General features: G+C 44.8%; 2 protein-coding genes across 10 annotated transcripts in view; both read left to right on the forward strand.

Moving 5' to 3' along the window:
• Rora (RAR related orphan receptor A) overlaps positions 1-21380 on the forward strand; it is a 736444-nt gene that overhangs the window by 656909 nt on the left and 58155 nt on the right. The gene's annotated exons all lie outside the window — the stretch shown is intronic.
• The window catches only part of Anxa2 (annexin A2), a 248184-nt gene that overhangs the window by 47484 nt on the left and 179320 nt on the right, over positions 1-21380 (forward strand). Inside the window, exon 1 of one of the 3 annotated variants that reach the window (XM_050125328.1) lies at positions 4966-4974. The exons of the other annotated variants lie outside the window; for them this stretch is intronic. The gene's annotated coding sequence lies outside the window, so the exon portion shown is untranslated. Of the gene's footprint in view, positions 1-4965; positions 4975-21380 lie in introns of those variants that run through there. 3 annotated transcript variants of the gene reach the window in all.

Consider the following 21380-nt stretch of genomic DNA (forward strand, 5'->3'; position numbering starts at 1 on the left):
AATATCTCGCCGGCAACTGCATGATGGGTGAGGGATGAGGCCAAGGGGAAGGAAGGAAAGCAAAGCTAACACCATTGTCCTCCATGTCCCCAAAGGCTGTGGGGAGGTAAAGCGGAGGCAAGCCTGGCTCTTTAAAGATGAGAGAAACAGCACCTGTTTTACTGGCTAACAAGAAGGCAAGGGGGTGGAGAGATGGCTCAGCTGTTAAGAGCACATTGCTACTTTTGCAGAGGACCCCAGTTTGGTCCCCACACTGGAAGGCTCACAATCAACTGTAACTCCAGCTCCGGGTCTGATGCCCTCTTCTGGCCTCCATAGGCACCTGCATACTTGGCACATGCGTGTGTGTGTGTGTGTGTGTGTGTGTGTGTGTGTGTGTGTGTGTGTCACACACAAAAAATGAACCAAAAAAAGCAACAAAATAAATATAAAAAGAAAATGAAACACTCCACTTTCCCTCTTTGGACATAACATGTCATAATGATATCCTCTTTGAAATAAAATGGATTCATGTGCTTTTTAAGCGTTGTTTTATTAAATTCCTAGCGTCATCCTGACAACTGACTTAAAATAATAGATTTTATATACTAAGTCGTATAGTATTTAGTAGTTTTGAACTGGCAAAGAAAACTACTGAAAACCACCCCACTACCCCAAGACCCTCCTAGCTTCATATCTTCTTAATATAAGTATGTTTTTATAACCCACCCAGTCTAATTTGTGCTGGCCCTATACTCATGGGTACGGGGCACTCCACTGGAGAGTGGTCCACCAACCAGGAGCACTTCACAAGGTGGAGTGGAATTTGTAACCTTGCAGTGGAGAGAGTCAAGGCACCGAAGACTATCGTCTTTTCCTTTTAGGCCTTGTGTAAACACTGCAGACACTGACTCCTAAATGAAATAATGGGGTAGGTGGAAAGGAAAAGGTGAGATGGTTCAGTGATGTTGCCATGGGAACCAGAAAGTCTTCTACAGTGTAACGCTGTCTGGGCACTTTCTAGCTCCTGCTGAAGGGTCTAGCCCTCACACAGCTAGCCACAGCAAACTGGGCCTTGTTCTGAAAGTGATCACCCCTCTTTGGCGGCATCTTAGTGCTCTTCTGGCTTAGCTGAGGACACCGTTGCATCTGTCCACACACAGAGGAAGCCAAGTGGGTCCATCGCTCCGGCTCTCTGGGAGGTCTCTTGGTCCTAAGGAAGAAAGAGAACAATACCTACCTGGTAAGGAACTGGGAAAGGAGGGTACACGCACAAAAGACACTTGATAACAGTGTCTCCCATCTGAATTCATATACAGCAGGGGGGGTGATGTTATCATAAATGCCATCGTATTCTCCCGTACAAGGTCCATAGTGCAGCTCACATAGTCAGGGTTGGGACTAAGGGGATGACTTTGTCCAAGCTTATCTTACCTGGCACACCTTGCACTTGAACCCAGGCCTGTCTCCTGCATGGGCGGTCTGAACAGGTGGGAGCCAATGGGAGACCTGGGATGACAACTCCCATCTCTGAGGCCCTAAGAAGCATGTAATCCTGTGGGATCCCAGCCCCGACGCCGCAGTCAGCATCCGGAGCTCTCTACTCATGGTTTGTAAAGTGCTTCTTCCCCCGTGTCAGGCGCTGTGAGATGGATTACCACATTGAATAGTGATGCCTCTCATCTGCGTTCCTTACGGAGGAGGAAGCTAGGACGCAGGGAGGCAGAACAGCTTGCCCAGGATCTCAAGTCCAGCATGCAGCTGCAGCTAGAGGCTGCAACCATCTGACTCCCTAGACTGGGCTGACCCCTCTGCTGTCCCTGACCTAACATTCCTAGCACCGCATGCATGTCACAAAATGTTCCTGACACTGTGATGAGGTCCCTGTGTACGTGTCAGGGGTTCTTTCTGAACATGTCAGTGGATGCTAAATACAAACAAATATATTAAGCATGGGATATGTCCTAGGTGCATAGAAAAGGGATAGCAGGAGCCTGGGGCAGGAACGATTCACGATAAGGGTACATGTCTGCTCAGAGAGACACACACAGTTCATGGCAGGGTATCGCACAGAGGAGTCCTGATCAGGCTGAAGGCCTAGTTGCAGCTTTCTGGAAGAGGTAAAGGCTGAGCCGAGCTTTGAAGCAAGGAAAGGTCACTCCCAATAGAGGAGAGAGCTGGTGGATACTCTCAAGGGGTCGACGATCAGCAGTTTGGGGGACAGCGAAAAGTTCAGTGTGTCTATCTAGGGACCACTGGAAATGAGGCATCCAGGGGGAGCTGCAGGGGTCAAAGCCCTCGCTGTCACTCTTCAGGGTGTTGTTCTTTGGTTTCAGGATGATGGGGGTGTGCTGAAGGAGGTTGCCAAACATTTTTAAGACACACAGACTCGCTTAGTTCAGTCAGGTGTACTTAGTGGCTTCTTTTTGCTTCATCATTTTGGAGGGGATAAAAAAGCTCTGGGGGACCCTTCTCTGGTATGATTTGGGTATCACTGCCCATGCTTCACCCACTCCCACCCCCTGTGTTCTGTCAAGAGATGCATGAAAGGCACCCACCATGGAATCTTTCAATGGGTTTTTTTTTTTCACTTTGCTTATTATAAATTGATTCCAGGACTTCATTATGGTGTCACCAGAGATGAATGGGGCAGTAGTGTTTTGCCTTGCACTGCCAGAAGGAGGGAAAACAAGTTTCTACGGAGCTGTAGTTCAATCACGCTGCTTGCAGAAGCACGGCCATGAAAGGCTGGAGCAGCGCAGCTTTGATTCTAGAAACCCCTGTAGCCCTGTGGGTGCTACAAGCAAAGGCGTAAATTAAAGGTTGGAGCCAGCTTTCAAGTATCGACTATCGAGCAAAAAGCTCAGCCCACACTCATGCACTTACTGGAGCTTGTTAAAATAAAAATACGATCTTGGCTGGGCTCGTGTCGCAGCCGGTATAATTATGACATTGAAGATTGCTGTTTGAATCGGGGCTGCTACAGCACGCGTTTATTTAAAGATGGGCTTGGTAATTTAATGCATGTTAGGCAAGACTTAGGACCAACTTGGGGGAGAAGCGTTGTTGCCAGCTGCCTCTCACTCAGGTTGTTTCTCTTTCAGGTAATCCAGGTAAACACCCGGAACACGAGGCAAATTTAGCCAGAATAGAAGGGGTCTGGTCCCCTGACTGTATCGATTCTGGTCTGTTAAAGGTTGCCATGACATTATTGGCTCCTGATTTATTTCACAGATGAGATAAGATGATGCATTGAAGGTAGCTGGCTTTGGAAGATATGATTTAGTATAGGCATTGTGTGGTGCGTGTGCGTGTGCATGCAGATTGGAGCCAGAGGTCAGGTCTCTTCTTCCGGCCACTGTGCACTTCCCTATTGAGACAGGGATCCCTCTGTCTCTGTCTTTTCAACGGTAGGATTAGAGGCATGTCCCCATGCCTGGCTCTTTACACGGGTTCTGAGGATCCAAACTCAGGAACTCATGCTCATAGTCTGAGCCTCTGAACCATCTCCCCGGCCTTACAGATACTAATTATAGTTTTCTTTTTTTTTAAGTGGCGAGAGAGTATAACTAAGAAGCCACTTTTCCTTCCTCTTCCTACCAGTGGCTGAGGTGGGGTGGCCAGATAGGGAAAACAGTCGCAAGCCTATGGAACAGAGTGGATGATATTGATTGAGCGTCCCTAATCTGCACTACTTTCAAGCCTGGAAACTGAGAACGGGCACAATTATGGATTTGGGAATAGTTTGCTTTTCAGTTCACATATTGCTACCAATACTCCAAAATCCAGAAGCGATATGTGTTTCCCATGTTTTGTTTCTTGTTTGGTTGGTTGCTTTCGGTTTACTTTTTATGCTTCATCATGTCCAGAGTATTCAAGTCTTCGGGAAGTTGTGGAGGACTGTACAGATATGATGATACAGAATGCTCATTTGGGGATTGCCTGCTCCTGCAACTCCTTTTCCTAGCGTGTGACTGTCTAAAATATTCTCTGCTCCTTGCTCCTTCCTGGCCCTAGAGAGCCAAGTGCTAAGCATCTTCTCGCAAATGAATCAGCTTGTCCCCACTGGCTGAGCAGTGTTTGATGTTTAAGGCCCCTCAATTATGTCAGTGAAGAAACCCCTGAAGTCAAGTCTGGGAGACAGAATAAGTGGGGTTGCACCCACCCAGCCTCTTGCCCACAGATCTGTGGGATTCCCTACAAGGAATGTCACCCACAGACCACCTCATATCAGGAGTGCTGGGACGCAGGAATTTCTTTTGTGTGCTCCACCTCCAGATCGCTGGTGGGTGTCGGCTATCTTGTTCCTTTATTGGAATCGCCTCACATTCTTCCCTTCCTCTCTCAAGGACTTTTTAAAGGAGTCACAGGACAGTGGTAACCTGGGTTTCTGTGCCGCACGCTGTTCTGATGAGTGAGTTCCATGATTCCCCAGTTGGGAATGGACTCTTCATTGTAGAAAGGGAGAGCTCAATGCCACAGCCTCCTAGCCATGGGGGCCTTGTGTAGAGTATTCGAACCGTAGATGGCATCTAGTCCAGCATGATCAAACTGAAGTAGGTGGGAGATTAAAGGCCAAGCCAGGTTGATTTCGTGCAAGGTTAAAGACTAGAATCAGGGTCTTCTCATTTCCCTGCCATGTTCTGTCCGTAGCTCATACTTCTGTACATAGCACCAAGAATGTCCAAATGTGCAAGTATCGTGTGAAGCCTGTGTACCACTAGTCATTATGCCATACACTTGTGTGTGTATCTGTACGAGTGTGGTGCGTGTATGTTGCATGTGAATAGTGTATTTGTTCATGGTCTGCGGGTATATCTGGTCTGCGGGTATATCTGGTCTGCTGTCTTGCTCTACCTCTCTCTGCCTTAGTCCTTTGAGACAGGGTCTGACTGAACCTGGAGCTAGGCTGGTGGTCAGCAAGCCCCAGCGATCCTTTCTCTTTCCCCTGAAGTGCTAGGGTTACGGGTGCATAGATGACCAGGCCCAGCTTTTGTGCAGGTGCTGGGATCTGAATCAGGCCCTCGTTCTAGTGCCAGCAAGCATTCTTACCCACTAAGCTACCTCTCCAGCTCCCAGATGATACCTTTTCATGGAAAGATTAGACTGTTTTTATTTAGCAGAAAAGTAGGAGGAAAAAAAAAAATCCATCCGAAGCCCCATGTATACAAGGGCATTAATTAATGTAGTCTTTAAAGGCACAGAAAAAGAGGAAACCCTTCAAATATAAATTTCAGTGAACTCAAAACTGTGTGAGAGAAGCCAACAGAATCATGAACCTTCATTCTGAGTATCATGAAAACGTACCCCTCCCTGTCATACGTTGGTCTTCCAATAGGAGACTCAGTGGCATTCCTTCCCTTGCCCCCACACCCAAACAAAAACCAATGCCAAGAATAGTAAATAACCACCTTCGGATAATACCAATGGGTAAACATATCCAGAATCAATTATATAAGGTAGTGTTGACAAAATGAAGAGAGAAAGAAAAGGGGAGGGCAGGGGTAAAAGTATTACCAGCCGTCCAACACAGGACCATACCGGACAGAAAAGAGACGGGGTAAAATGCATAGTGATACAGTCATACGCGTCCTTCCTGTCTCGGGAGCGGGTCCCGACAGTTATCTAGTCCGAGTCACTCCTGTGACTTGAGAGGAAAGAGGAGCTCAGAAAGGTTAAGTGGCTGGCACAGCGTCACCACTTAGCAGCAGAGTCAATTTTGGAACTTTGGTCTCTTGACTCTCAGTGCAGTGGCCCAACAACTGTACCCTGACCTTCTAATTGATTGTGTGCTGACAACCTGTGTCAGGGGTATGGGGTTAGGCTCATGGAGCCCTCTCTAAACGAATAGCTGCAGGAGACTTACCATGAAAGCTGTTTGTGGTTTTAACCGTTTCCAAAGGACCAAAACAGATTAATACAGTATAGCGTAAAAGCTGAAGTTACATCGAGAATAGAAGGAAGTTTTGCGTGTCCATTGAGTTACCTCATAAGTGTTTATTAAGTGCCTGTGTTGTGTGTGCGTGACCTACAGCCCAGGCTCAAGTGTCTCCTCTCGAGGGGGCGGGGGGGGGGGGGGGGACACCGCTGGGTTTGTCCCCTTCAAGTCCCTTCCCCTCCTTTCTGTGGCTCAGGTACACATCTTTCCTTTCTCTGCGCTGTCATATCCTTTCCATCTGCTCTTTAAATGTCAATCTCTGTTCTCCTTTCGCAGCCAGTGTGGTTTTCTCCTGTTTATCTTGCTCTCCTTTCGCTGACGCATTCTATTTGCATGTCTTTAGCGGCAGTTAATATCTGCTAAATCAAACCATATTGGCTTGAATAGCTTCCATTGAGTCCCGAATAAAAGGATGCTTCAGTTGCCTGGCTCTGCTCTCTGTAGGTTCTTTGTCAGTCAGGAGGTTTAACTTACTCAAAACCTTCCTTGTCCTCATCCTGCATCCCTAGATTGTTCATCTTCCCCCTGTTCAAGCCAGTTCGCCCTTTGAGCTGTTGTTCCTGTAAACTGATCTTTGTTTGGGGGGGAATGACTGCTGTTTCATTTGCTCAAGATTTGGTGAACGAGGACACCTATTGTCCTGTCTATTTGCCGTTGTGGCGTTTTCACTTTTACTGCCTCCCCACCCTCATTATTAGGACCACAAGCACTGCTGTCTTTAGTTAAGCACACTGTCTGAGCATCCGTCAGAGGACTTGAGGCTAGAACGAACAGCCCTCGTTTTTGTTTTTTTTTTTCTGAGAAGGGAAGCAAGATGAGCAAGCCACTTTCATTGATTAATTGAATTCAACCAGTTTCCTATAGCTAATGCCTCTTACCACAGAGAAATGATTAGATTCTAAGTGCCAGAAGAGAGGTGTGAAAAGACACTAACCACAAAAATGCCTCTTGTTAAGTACGTCATCCGCCATTGATTTTACTCCCCAGGAAGTACCAGAGTCTTGAAATTCTTGTTTGTTTGACGCAAAATCATCTGAACCGAAATCCACATGAAATATATCAAAACTCTTCAGCCAACTTTTACTCCCTTCATCTCTGTCATTCAACAGCTACCTGCTCTTCTCTCTCAAAGAAGGCAAGACGGGGGTTTGATAGCAGAACAGTGATACTTAGGTTCCAGATGAACTTCCATTATAAGAAAAGTGAGTGGGCTGTGGGCCTGCAGGCTGCAGAGGTGAACTATGGAGATGTCCCGCAACTCCATCTGACATATTCCCACATCTGTGCCTGCTCTGCCTCCTGAGTATCAATGGCTAGTTGTGACTTCACGTTGGAGAGAAGGAGCTCTCTTCCTTCCTGAGGGCAGTCTCACGCCACACTAGGAAGCTAGATGTGTGAGGGGTTTAAGTCCTCAGAGAAGATGCACAAAATTCATCCTTTCTCTCAAGTCTACCAACTATAGAAAGCAAAGAGTAGCCTCCATATCATCATGCATTTTTGGAGATGTTGAAGGCTCTCCTCAAGCAGGCAAAGCCTTTGAGGCTTCTTTTGATATCACTGCCTGAGGCCACCTTTTATCATGGGGGAACACTTACCTCTGGCAGATCTGAAAAGTACAGGAGGCCAAAGTGGCAGTGGAACACTTGGGCACAGTTCTATCCATTTTCCAACAGAGAACCCCTTTCCTCCTCAGAGCTAAGTATCCAGGAAACCATGCTGGAAATCTCCAGCTTGTATTCTCAAGGGGTTGCAGATATTATCCATCCATGTGTGTAAAAATTCTTATTGTCACATCTGGATAGAACTCCCAGCATCTAATGAGAAGAGGCTAAACATTCTGTGGTACCCAAGACAGCCTCACAGCAAAGAACTCTCTGGTTTAGCAGTACCAAGCCTTAGAAATCCCCACAGAATGTGTTCTTTGCCTTGGGTTCAGAATACGTCCATTATATAAAACATCTACGTTTTCTATCAAAGTAAGTTCTGTTTTTTATTGTTCATTGTAATTGAACCTGATGAGTCCGGTCTTTAATCCCAGATACTCAGGAAAAAAGAGACAGGAGGATTCTGAGTTTAAGACCAACCTGTGCAGCCTCACAAGATGTTGTCTCAAACTAAAAATAGGCTCAACTTGTAGTTTTATTGTGGAGATCTGGCCTAGCAAGTATGAGGCCCTGGTGTTCCATCCTTCGTACTGCTAAAAAAGTGCTCGCTTACTTCCTTTGTGTGTGCAGGTGTATGTGTGTATGTACACATGTGTGTGCAAGTGCACACAAAGGTCAACCTACCTCAGCTGTCATTCCTTAGGTGCCAACCACCTTCTGTTTTTGGAAATAGGGTCTCTAATTGGCCTGGAGTCCATCGAGTTGGCTAGGCAAGTTGGCCAGCAAACCCTAGGATTCCTCTGTCCCTTCTTTACCAGTGCTGGGAATATAAGCATCAGCCACCATATATGGCCATTTATTTTTTTAAACATGAGTTCTGGGTAATCAAACTTGGGTCCTCACACTTGCAAAGCAAATAATATACAGACTGAGCCAACTTCCCAGCACTCATCTTTACTTTTAGGTATAGGAATCTTATAGGCATGAGGGGTATAGAAAAAGCATTGCATTTGCGAGAGAAGAGAGAGACATGCTGCATGCCGTGGTGGAGTCAGGACTAGAAGTAAAAGGATACAAACACTGCTCAGTGCCCCTTGGCATGTGAAGTGAGGGTGATGGACAAAGGAAGTGCCTGGACCTCTGAGCATCAGACATGATGTGGCTGTGACCTACTGACAACACCTGGGATAACTGGTCTACCATGGCAAGCTTTGCTCCCATTTTGTTCTTAGAGAATATGTCAGTTTGAACTTGACTGTGAATCACCCCAGTTATTAATTATTAGAAACATTTTTTGAGATTCATAGATGACTTATGAAATCTGATTAGCAGTTCTGGCTGTTTCATCCTGTTGTGTCTTTATGGTGATTGAGACCGTGCAGCTAAACATTGGACGGGTAGAATACATCACCCCTACCAACGTGTGGATCCACACTCAGCTCTTTCTGTTCCAAAGCCTTGAAGCCAGGTAGTGAATAAGTTCAAACTCCTTAGCAAGTGCTCAGGGTCCTTTAGAACTGATGCCTCCCACCTGGCCCCATGCCTCTGTCCTTACTGTGAGCCTCTTACTCCTTTTATCCTTTCCTGTGTGCCCAACCGGGCTGTCTTTGAATGTACCATGTGTGTTTCTGTTTGGCTCTGTTTAGCTTCCCTCTGTCCCATCTCAGCACTTGCTCACAAGAGAATGGTGGCATTTCTTCTCCATGGCTCAGAGAAGATAGCAAGCGACCCTCCTGAATTCACTTTGAAACCAGTCTGGTTTGGTGTGTTGTGGGGCTCTAGTCTTCACAGGTTGTTCATGTACGTAAGCTGCTCACCTCCTGAATGTCCAGCGATAGCTAAAGCTGGTGCCTAGGAAATCACCTTTATCACTCTATTTTCCATATGGACTTAGCTTTCAGAGTATCTAAACCTCAGTCTCTTAACTGTTTACCAGTATGCAGTGTGATTAACCAAGTTTCTGCATGAAACACCAACATTTCTCTTTTCCCTTCCTATAAGCATTTTTAATTAAAATAATTTTAAAGTCTAATAAGGAAATCAGGCATTTTTGTACCACCTAAGATCCTTTATTAAGAGAGAGAAAGAAGTAAAATCTTAGCTATGAGTATGCTTATTAAATACCTGGAATGGCCCTAGAATAAGTATTTTTACGGAGTCGAATATTTGCGTCTATACTTAGATCTATAAATTACTATTCTTTGAACTTGAAGTGGATTTTGAACTGGGCTCTCCATAATTATAATAATCATCCATTTCATTTATATATACTTGAGCCATATATACATTAACTAATTACTTCTTGATCACACAGCCTAATAGGGAGACTTTCCTTGCTGCCCTGTTTTTACGGTGTGCATATGAGTGTGTGCTAATTACAGACCCCTCTGATTAACTTGGCATCATATTACCCCAGTGCTTACTCCATAACCCATCGACATCAAGGGTTTGAGAGGTGGGCAAGAAACTTGTATTAGAGTTAACTTCTGTTTTCCAGCCAGGAGGTAAGTGACATTTTATGAACCCATCAAATACCTGGCTTGAGTCCAAGAACAATTCATTTTCTTTAAGTATTTAAATAGTTGTTTGAGGAGTGTTGACTTTCTCAGTTCGGGCCACATCATAATTGCCTAATTAAAAAAAAAAAGGAAGAAAAAAAACCCAGGTGATCTCTAAATATATTCGAGCCAAATTGAGCTTTACTCTACTCCAGGTTGTGTGTAGGTGACATGGCTAATGACGTTATCCCCGTTAGGGTATGCGTTCAGATGTGGCTGCTGCCCTCTGTCTATTCCATTCAAAACTGCCTCTGTCACTCATTTAACATGAAACAGATCCATCTGGAGAAGGCCCATCATGAAGGGGACAGAGGTGGCTGTGGGTGCCACCGGCAGAGGCTCACGGCCAAGTACAGATGTGTTCCATAGATGCAAAGGCACAGAACAAATGCAGTTTGTTTCACTATTCTGAAAAGCCCGCCTGCTGCTGAGTCCATCAAACAGGTCATATGGAAGGTGCACACCCATATCACAGATATTGCTGCCCTCAACACAATCAGAAACCAACAGCCAATAAGAGCACTTCAACCTCTGCGTGCCAGAAAGTCACGCTTAAATTAATCAATTGCAAATTTTTCATGGTACTGCAGAATGGAACCCCAGGGTCTCCCACATGCTAGGTACTACCTCTTCCACCGAGCTATGCTTTCCCAACTCCCCCTTTCTTTGATAATTTAAAAATGAAGATGAAGCAAAGCAAGTGGCTTATCTGTGGATCTTCCCCTACGGAATAGTTCTTGGAAATGCACCCTCTGTTATCGTAATCAAATTGTGTGTCACCCTCTGTTAAAACTTCTCTTGTCCCTCAGAAACAGCCTGGGTGAAAAGAAGGCAGTGTCCCTCTGAGTGCTGAGGGATGAATGAGGAGGAGGCTGAGGTTTCAAGAACATTCTATCTCTTTGCTGAGATACTTCTGGAACAGGGTAGATAGTATTCGGGGAGTTCACGGGGACACCACTGGTGGGCCGCTACAGTCTACCCAGTCCCCCACTTTCCTAGTTAGGGAATTGTTTTTACCATGACCAAAAGATCAGAATCCCCACAGCCCAGCAGGCTTCACGTGCAGGAAAGTGGTATTCTGTGGCTTTCAGTTGCTTGGTTTTCTTATAAGCTAAGTGTTTGGGTAGCTCTCGCCAAACTATCATCAAAGCCAGGAAAAACAGCTCCAAAAGGGGCCAGCAAGATGGCTCAGCAGATAAAGGTGCTTGCTGCCAAACCTGATGACTTGAGTTCAATCCCCAGGACCCCACATGGTAGAAGGAGAAAAACAAGTTAATACAAGTTATCCTCAGACCTCCACACATGGGTCATGGCAGGCGTGCACACATATATACACAAAATAAGTGTAATAATAATTTTTTTAAGAAGTTCCACAGAAAGATCTTATTTGGTGACCAAAGGTAAAAAACATCACATTCGGATAAAGCTGGTAACTATAACAACATGGCTGACATCCAGTCTTTCACTGCCTTGGTTCTACATGCCTGGCACTGGGCTAAGCCATCAACAAATATGTGTAACTGTCAACATCTTTAAAAGTAAGAACCATTATTGCCTATGCTTTAAATATGAGGGAGAGTTAAGGCCCAGAGACGTTCATGATCTACAGAAGGCCACACAGTCTTCTGTGTGAGAACCAGGATTTGAGAGTCTAACATCTGCCTCCCACCCCGAGCCTGCCAATCATGTCTCTATGTCTGTGTCTGGTTGTAGCATGGACATTTCCCAGATGTCAAGTGTGTATTGTGACAGATGTGTTTAAGTCAGGGTACGCAGAAGGCCGGACATTAGAGAACAGAGAGAGCGGGATGCAGGTCTATGGAGGATGGGACTGATGACCTTTGCACGCCGAGTGTCATGCTTGCTTGAAAACAAGTCCGTAAACCACAGCCATTGCGTGTGTGCTCTCTGCATCAGCACAGATCTCCCAGTGACCACTAAGAACGAACCACAGTGACCCAGCGCGGTGACCTCTGATTAAGATTGTCTGTGATAGAGCCACACAGGAAAAGCCATGGCTCAAACCTCTGGGGGCACCCATTTCCTGGTAAGATCTGTGTGTGCCATTCCTCTGTCCCCCAAGCCATGACACAGACCATTCTGCTGTTGAATATCAGATATTTTCCATACCAGGAGGTGAAGTGGGTGTTACAATCTCCACACGTCTAATAAAGAAACTGAGGCTTAACCAAACCTCTGTAAGGCGGCAGACACAGAACCCTGGGAGTTTTTGACCACGGTTACTGAAACAAGTCAGAAGTATCTCTTTTTTCCTGAAACTCCCCAAGGTCAACTTCCTTTTCAAGTGAAGCAGGACAGCTATTCAATACTCCCTGCCTGCTAATCTGCACTCAGACAACATATCGGAAGTGGGATTCCACAGGGGGAACAGAGGTATCTAGTTAGGCCAAGAGGCCTAAGAGGCTGTCCAGTTGCCAGGCACATGCCCTGGTATTTGCATGGTCAGAATCTGGCACTCTGTGGGTGCTGGAAAAGTGCTTGTGGTTTGTTTAGGTGCCGGGGGCTCTGTCTGAATATTAAAATACCGTTTCTTTTGGGAGTGCTGGGCTGGCTCCGGTCTCCCTTCGGGAGACTGTCTGCTCCTGTGGCTGTGGTTTGGGATTGACATTTACTTTCCTTCTGGGTTAATGGCCCCTTTAAAACATGTATTGCTGTTTTGCAATTCAGAATCTACTACATTGTGGAAGGGAGTCTAAAAACCTTGGGAGCCATCTTGTGGTTAAAACATCTTCCTTAATGTTTTCTACAACATCGCATGGAATTCTCGTGCACTTTCTGAAGTTAAGGGGCTGCACTTTTTTTTTCTCACTAGTCCTCGATTATCATTGTGCATTCTCCAACATTTTAAAACATATAAATTGAAACTTACCATGTCATATTTATAATATATCATTTAAAATTTATATTATAGAGTGTCTCTATGGGTGTTCGTCTATGCATGCATGTATACAGACATGTCTAAAGCTTTAATTAGCACCAGGAGTAAAGATCATGTGTTTTTTCTTTATAGTTTTCTATAATTTCTAAATTTGTTTCAGAAAACATATATGATCTCTAAACATGTAGGGGGAAAACTAAAATTACAGTCCGATTTTATTAATATTTGTTGCAAAGGAAAGATGTCCAGATTGCCCAAGCAAGCATATAAAGAAGCCATTTAGATCAGTTTATTCTGCATATTCAATAACAAAATTACAGTGGCTGTTGACCGTGCTGCTGTGTGAAGGAAATATTGAGGGTGTGAAGTATGACCAACCCTGTGGTGGTGATACATTGCCTGGTTATTCACACTTCAGAAAATACATAAATGTAACTCCCTCCCCCAGGAAAGAGTAAAACAAAACAAAACAAACCCCTCAGACATGCGTCCTGATTACCTGATGCCTGTCAGCGTGTAAGTAGGCCACCTTTTTTGGCTTCATGATTGTTCTCGACCTAAACTTACTCTAGATGAGAATTTTCTAGAGACTCCTAGTTGCGATGTGGTCTTGCAGCAAACAAGGAAAGGTGGCTCCTATCAGCCTTTTGTTTTTCTTTTATTTTAAAGTTTGTCGAATATAGGCTACACATGGTGGCTTGGCTTGATCCAAAAATAACATGAAATCACAAATTCGAACCACTCACCAGCTTCTCGGTGTAAATTAAGTCGCTTTCTTGCTGAAAAACAACTATGCTTGGTCTTAACTGTATGATCAAGAAGGAAAGAAAACAGAAGTCAAGATTAAATAGGGCAAAATGAAGTAAAACAAAACAGAACAAAAAGCCAGTGGCCAAAATTTATGCAATTAGATATATTTGGCTTTGGAGTCTTTTGTAGAGCATAGAGTTTTGCTTGGCTTAAAGAAATATTGCAGATACTTGACATTCTTTAAGATGTATCTGCTGTTTGGTGTTGGAGAGATGGCTCTGAAGTTAGTAGCACTTGCTGCTCTTGCAGAGGACCTCAGTTCCATTCTTGGCACCCACATGGCAGCTCACAATTGCCTGTAACAGGCCCATGCCAGGGGTCTGATACCCTCTTCTGGCCTCTACAGGCACTGCACACACGTGGTGCACAATTAGACAAGCAGGCATACATGCACACACACACACACACCAATAAAAATAAGTAAATCATAAAAACGTGTCTATTTAAAAGCATGGTGAACAGATAGAAAGTTTTCTCAAATTGAATATGTTTCTGATAATTATCAAAGAATTATGTGACTAACAGAAAGGCGATTGTCACAGGTCCATCCTCCTTTCCCGGGGATGTTAAAGAATAATGGTCGGTCAGTTATAGTTCATTCATTAGATGGTTCCATTGTCCTACTGCAGCAAGCCCTCATCTATCTTCCTGTAACCTCTTCTACCAGGAGCTAGTTGAGGACTTAGGATGTAAGCACACAGGTTCCATGCTGCCAGAATAGCATCCAGGTTCAAGCACTACAACTTTTATACCTGACTTGTAGGAAGTCACTTTAGATCCAAGACATCCTATTTGTAATTGCTTTCTACCCAGCTTTCCCTGACAAGTTAGGTAACTTGGTTGAGTCCCAAGCACATAGTTAACTCTTAAGACAAAATATTAGGCTTGGGTATAACTCAGAGGCCCTGGGTTCAATCCCCATAAATTTTATATATATATATATATGTATATATGTATATATATATGGAAAAATGCTCGTTTCCAGTCAGTAGGGGGAGGGCCAAGAACAGATCTCACATATGACTGAAGAAAAGAACTCCTCAACTGGTCAAGTGGGAGAAGCAACTGTATGTGGGAAAAGGAGAGCAGACTGCAGTTACTCCATGTTGGAGCCATGTCCATGTGTCTCTTAGAAGACCCCAGGGGTACTACATTTAGAATTACCTTATATTTCCTAGTAAGTTTCAAGTAAATATTAAAAACAAGTTAAAATGATTTTTCTTCCTCAAGAAATTGAATAGAGTGGGGTTCTGGGTGTAGCTCAGTTAGAAGAGAGCTTGCTTAGCATGGTCAAGCCCTGGGTTCTATCCCCTGTACCACAAACAACAGGGCTGATTGTGAACCGCAGGAACCCTAGCACTAGGGAGGTGGAGACAGGAAAATCACGAGGTCAAGGTCAATCTCTGCTACATATTGAGTTGAGGCTACCCCTTGCTGAAGCTCTGGCTAGCTGAGGTGTGAGCCCTTCTGCTGTGAAGTACTTGACAATCACAAAGTGTTTGAAGCCAGGAGGACTTACTGCATTGTATTCTTTGGAAGGCTCCCCCCCCCCAAATCATCTGCTTGCTTGCAGTTGGCAGATTATTTATCTTGTACCGTTATCACCTCGCCAGCTCTGACCCAGGACCCCAGATTGTATAACAGTATCACCATCCCAACCAAGAAGAGGTATGGCTTATTATATAAGAGTACAAAGAAAATTTGGCCAGAATATGGTATTCCTTCCCCCCTGACCTTTTCTCTCTTGTGTAACTTCCACCCTGTGAGTTTAAGACAGGGTCTCATGTAGCCTGTGCTGGCTTGCAACTCACTGTGTAGTTGAGGATGGTCTTCAATGGCTAGTATTGCAAGTAAGTGCTAACATACCTCGTTTCACCCTGTGGTTTCTTCTGTTTCCAAACGAGGGCCTGGCAAGAGTGTTCTCGAACATATCTCCTCACAGATCCCAACCCTCTGGCTCCCAGGCAACCATAATAGTTGTGTGCATTCTAGCTCTTTCTCCATTGAAGAAAGTGAGTCCCTTTTAGGTCTGAGTATAGAGAGATGGCGCCACTCTTTCATGGCAACTTGAAGCTCAGCTTGCTCAGAAGAGTAGAGATGGGAGAAAACTACTCCAGCCCATGAGGAGTTGGAGAAAGTTTCTTCCCCACAAAGAACAAAGCGATAACCAGTGACTGTGGGGTTGACTCAACAGTTGGTGTTGACTTTGGAGTCATGTCGTCAATACTTACTGAATGTCAGTCAGGCATTGGGTGACATGCTCTGCAGAACTGTGCTTTCCCTATAAATCAGTCGTTGTCAATCCTCACTGAATTGGGAGGTAGGAACAAAGGCTCAGGAAGGAGATCTTCCCAAAGGGAAGGGAAGGAAGTACCAACTGTATATGTTTGAGCAGAGGAGAAACATCTTTTGGTATTGACAACCTGTCTTCATTTTTTTCAAGACTTTTGGGGGTGACTTAATCAAGGGTGGGACTCCCGACATGATGAACACAAAGGGAAGCTGTGAGTGTGTAGATGTGGGAGAACTCATGTGCAGCCAATAACTTTGTGAGCCAAGACTCCTGCCTCCTGAGTCCCAGAAATACTGACCGATAGCCCACAGGTCCTCCTGTTACACCTTCTCAGGAACAAAGGGTAGTCGGTTGCAATGCCTTCACTTGGAGAATGAGAAAGAGCATTTCCCAAGGATATTTGAGTAAGTGGTTATCAAAACTTATCTCTAGCTCTCTACCTTGGATGGAGTGGTACTGGAGGTGAGGGAGAGAATGGGTCACAAGCTCTCACCTGGGCCAGATGTTTCTCCTCCACATTTCTATTTGTGAACTCCCCACAGCACTTACAGTTCTCAGAGTAGCATTTTTGATGTGTGTGTGTCATGTATATGTGTGGAAGCCAGATGACAATTTGTGGGAGTTGATGTTCTCCTTCCGTTATGTGGGTTTGGGGGATTAAACTCAGATCATCAGACTCCACAGTGTTTTACCTGCTGAGACATCTAGCTAACCTCAAGAGTAGATTTTAGCTATATATTTTCATCAAAAGATAAGTAGGGAACACAGAAGCCCTTTGTCAATAACTGAACTGGTTTATAGGAACAAACATGAAGGCTGAGGAGGTGATTCAGTTGATAAAGTGCTTGCCACTCAAGCGTGATCCTGTTTGATTCCTCAGAACACACACACACACACACACACACACACACGCGCGAGCGCGCGCGCACGCATTTCAGCAGTGTGATGTATACCTATAATCCTAGCACTTGGAGGAAAGGGATGGGAATCTCTGGGGCTCCCACACCTAGTAGGTGAGCTTCACGCCAATGAGAGACCCTGTCTCAGTAAATAAAGTGGGATTGTAACTGAGGAAGACACCTAAAGTTGATTACCAGCCTCTACAAGCAAAGGCATGCGTGCACACACACACACACATAATGTTCATTAAAAGAAGGGGGTTATATGAGAGAAGAAAGAAAGTGTTAGACACTCCAAACACTTTTCCATTTGCAAAGAATAAGAAATTTCTTTGCTCTCCATGTTTTGACAGGAAGTAGAGTGACTACGGCTCTAAGTTGAGATGTGTGTAACAAAGGAACTCAGAAAATATGTCAGGAAAGTCAACAACCTGTGCAGGGAGAGTGGGGAGCGTGTTCCGAGATGTGTGACTTGCCCAGATCCACACAGAATTATCAGCAGGGGCCAGAAGCAAAGAATGTTTTCTGGGCAGGAGGAAAAGAGGTAGACAGACGGATTGATGGGCTGTTTTTCATTCAGATAGTTGCCACTTAGGGCATTTTTTAAAAGGTTCCTTAAAATCATTTTGCCCAGAAGGTTAGTGTTTTTGAGAAGTCAAGAAAACTTGAAGCAATGTGAGCTGAATCTCCATCCTGCACTTCCCCTCTCTTCCCGTCTGTGAGTCTGAGGATCATTTCATTCTACTTGGCTGACCCCTCAGCCTGAGTATCACCCATCCTACAGTCACCGCTGGTTTTCAAACACTAACCTAATACCAAACAGAATTTTAACCTGGCCTTGGATTCTTTTGAACAAGGCTGTGTTGGCAATTATGAAACCAAGTAGACGTTGGCAAGCGCTTTCAGAGTAATTATAGGGTCCCTTCAGTAGTACAGTATAAATAATTGCTGGTTTAAAAGCGTTTTTGTGAACAGCAATTTAGACTGAAATTTATATTTGCTCCTTGAAGCCAATCTATGTCAAGGGCGCCTCCCTGCCACTACACTTGGCCACCTTGAGATCTCAAGGGTCTTTGGAAGCTTTGGATTCCATGACGCTGTTAACTTAGCCAGGCAATGAGGAGGTTGCATGCGTCTAAGCTGTAGAGAACAAAGACAAGAGAGTGTAATCAGTGGCTTGAATGAAGTCATGAAACTTTCCAGGCTCTGGCCACCTAGTGTGTTCCCAGTAAACTGCTTAGAGAAAGCGTATTCAGGAGCAGATAGACATCAAGAAGGGCAGCGGTGTCCCTGGCAAGTAGGGCACAAGGAAGATTATCACCTCCTTGTTGGGTTATAATGGTGCCGATGCAAGGCACAGAACACCAAGGCACAGGAAACTCGTGGATATAAAGCAGTTCTAAAATAGCCACTGAGACTTATTAAAATATATATGTTCTGCTCTGTGAAAGTTTTAATTTTCTACTAGAGCATATTAAGGATGGCTAGGGAGATTGGGGAAGTAGTTGGTTTGGTATAGTGCTTGCTTAGTAGGCATGACGCCCTGAGTTCAATCCCTAGCACCACATAAAACCAAGAATGGTAGTGCGTGCCTGTAATCCCAGCACTTGGGAGGTGCAAGCAGGAGAACCAGAAGTTAAAGGTCGGGCCAGCCAGATAGGTTATCAACTAAAGGTGACTGCCCCTAAACCCGACAACCTGTGTTCAGTCCCATAGTCTCACATGGTGGAAGGAAAGAAACAACTCCCGAGTTGTCCTCTGATGTCTACCACAGGTAGCATGTTATTGGAATTTTTTAGTTCAAGGTCATTCTCATCTACAGAGTTGGTGACTGACCGGGGCTATCTGAGACCCTGCCTCGAAAATCCAGTACCATAGGTAATAAAATAAATGGAAAAGACTGGGGACAATCAAAATGGGAGGGGGGGGAAGGCAGACCTTGGTAATGGGGAAACATTTGCATGCTGAAGAGGGCCGTTCTTTTCCAGGCAGGTGACCCCACGTGCCATCTTGTCTTTCTGTTTGTCCCATGTGGCTTCTCTTCCCCAGTATGAGAACTCCCTGGAGTGTCTCACATCCTCAGTGTCTCTCAGCAGAGTAGCAAGTGTCCTAAGATAATGTGTACTTTTATTTCGATCGCTGTTCTTGGTTTCTGCATTCTAAAGTCCCTTTTAAACCATATTTCTTTTTCCACGATTGTTCGGGTGCTGGCTTTGGTATTTAAATAAGCCTTTCAATGGGTCATTAGCCCTGTAATTAATTCCAGCTATTTTTAAATGGTGCCTGGGATATTAAAGAGCTGTCGTATTCACAGCAGCCTTGTCTTTCTTAGGAGGTTTCGCTCAGCGCTGGATGAGTTTTCTTCGTGCCAAAAATGCTGTCATTTTCTCCTCGTCTCAGATATATTCGTCGGGGATAGGAATAGGCAGGCTCTTTGAATGAGGACAGAAAACACTGAATTTTGACTCTGTATGGCAGGTTTCTGCTTTTAGTTTTCCTTCAAATAATTTCAACAACTATATACCCTGGACCTGGGGCCCTCTTCTACTTCTATTTCTTTATTTCAATTGCCTTTTTTTTTTCCTTTTAAAATCAGTATTGGTAAATCACAGGATTTATGTAAGAACCGACTTCGTGGAGTAGAAATTTCTCGCTCACAAAATAAAAAAGGCTTCTGTACCACCAGGGGAAAACAAACAGTGAACCAGCACCTTTCCCTCTCCCGTCTTGTGTTCAATGTCTGGTCCCATAAAAACAGAGAGCGGACTCAATAGCCAAAAGATACTTCTCTGGTGTATCTGCCTCTGGGGAGTGAAGTGAAAGAGAAGGTGAACCCAAAGACTGTCAGACCTGGAGGCTCAGGTGCTGTCTTATTGAAGGGTGAAAAACTTGCAGAGAGATGGCAAGACACAGGAGAACCAACCGGCTTGAAGGTCCTCAAAGCAGGAGACTGTGGGAAGTGAATAGAGAATGAAGAAATGGGGGCGATTTCGGTGAAAGTTGTTTTTGCAGATATAAGCCAGCGCCCACCTCCAGTGATGAGTTGCCATCTCCACTTGAAAGGAAATGGCAGAGGAAGGGCACCTTCCCGAAGAGAGGCCTGTGCCCTCCACAAAACAGCAGAGAGCGTTTTTCCTGCATCTGCTGCCTTACTTGCCTCCCACTCAAAATAACCATCATGCCAAAGTGGCATGTTCAGAGCTGACAGATCCCAGGCCCCTTCACCAGTTATCTTGTGAACTAAGATTGGAACCCAAGCCATGTGACTTTAAGGTCATCCCTCTCCATGTGTCTTTTGTTTATATTCAAATAGCTGTTCATCTCTGCAACATCCCAGGGGCTTACCTATTCTAATATTAGAACCCTGACTCCACACCCTTGGCAGACATTATAATCAATTGCAGGACAGTTTCTCTCAGCCAGCACACGCTGGAAACCCATCTAACTTGGAAAGATGAGCTGACACCCACTTGCCATCTTGACCTTCGAGCAATCCTGGGATTAAGCTGTAATTCCTAGTTCAGAAAAGCAGATGGAGATTAACTCTGGTTATTGAGTCTTATCTGCGCTCAGATAAAAATACTGATAGCTCGCATCATGGGAGTGAGTGGTTCCCACTGTACACTAGTCACTTGAGTAGTCACAACTAGTCACAACCCTGTCAAGTCATTTCTGTTATCTCCATGACACCAATTGAGACGTAAACATGGGGAAGTTTAAATAGCAATGAGTATGATTACAATAAATCATAGATTTAGCATGGGGCCCAGGCCCCTCTATCTCAGGTTAAAAAGACTTCCCCTTCTTAACTAACATAGGGCATCTGCCCAAACTCCAGCTGTCAGAAGAATAGTCGGAACCTTCCTTACCATGAAAATCTCTCTAACCAGTTTTTAAAAATATATTTATTATTTATGAGTATATGTATGTGTGACCAGAAGAAGGCATCAGATTGCCTGGAGCTGGAACCATAGGTGATTTCAAGTCACCTCACGTGGGTGCTAGGAACTGAACACAGACCCTCTGAAGGAGCAGCAAACACCCTTAACACTAAGCCATCTCTCCATCTTCTCCCCCTAGCCTTTTAGAAAGATTTATTGCATGTCTATGTGAGTATGTGCACACAAGTGTGTAAGTGTGCATACCCGTGTGCAGGTGTGCAGGCCAGAAGGGCGTGGCAAGTGCTTTGCTCTGTCTCTTTCCACCTATTCCTTTGGGACAGAGTATCTCCTGAATCTGGAGCTGGGCCGGAAGCCAGCAAGCCCCAGAGATCCTTGTGTCTCCACCTGTCTTGGAGCTGGGTTACAGCTGTGCATTGGGCATCTGGCTTGTTACAAAAATGGTGAGACCCGAACTCAAGTTCTCACAGTTAGGCATCTAGTGCTCTTAGCTGCTAAACT

The sequence above is a fragment of the Alexandromys fortis genome, unplaced genomic scaffold (genome assembly GCF_014885135.2).
Source record: "Alexandromys fortis isolate MF-2015 unplaced genomic scaffold, M_Fortis_MF-2015_v1.1 scaffold_22, whole genome shotgun sequence".
NCBI lineage: Eukaryota > Metazoa > Chordata > Mammalia > Rodentia > Cricetidae > Alexandromys > Alexandromys fortis.